The sequence below is a fragment of the Antrostomus carolinensis genome, unplaced genomic scaffold (assembly GCF_000700745.2).
Source record: "Antrostomus carolinensis isolate BGI_N321 unplaced genomic scaffold, ASM70074v2 scaffold16594, whole genome shotgun sequence".
Lineage (NCBI taxonomy): Eukaryota > Metazoa > Chordata > Aves > Caprimulgiformes > Caprimulgidae > Antrostomus > Antrostomus carolinensis.
Genome location: NW_010308837.1, coordinates 29,790 through 30,075, shown reverse-complemented (window position 1 = coordinate 30,075; position 286 = coordinate 29,790). Strand labels below are relative to the sequence as shown.

Here is a 286-nt window from a genome sequence, read left to right as displayed (position 1 = left end):
CAATGTCAGCTGCCAGCATGGGGTACAGGGTGGGCTATATTTCTAACAGGGAGATGCTCAGACTTGGTCCATAGTTCAGTATGGTCCTAGCACCCTGTATATGGTCCTGTATACCATTGCTCTCCTGCCAGGTCTGTGTTTTGGGGGCAGCTCCTGAGAGCCTGAGGCTGTGCCTGTTCCCTTCTCCTGACACATCCTGTTCCTTCTGCCAGAAAATGCTAATCAGATGCGTTTAAAGCAGAGATAATTCCAGGTCTGATTAGCAGTGGCTGCTGCCGGGTGTCAC

General features: G+C 51.4%; 1 protein-coding gene across 1 annotated transcript in view; it reads left to right on the top strand.

Moving 5' to 3' along the window:
- Positions 1 to 286, top strand: part of ABCG4 (ATP binding cassette subfamily G member 4) — an 8,852-nt gene that overhangs the window by 3,375 nt on the left and 5,191 nt on the right. The gene's annotated exons all lie outside the window — the stretch shown is intronic.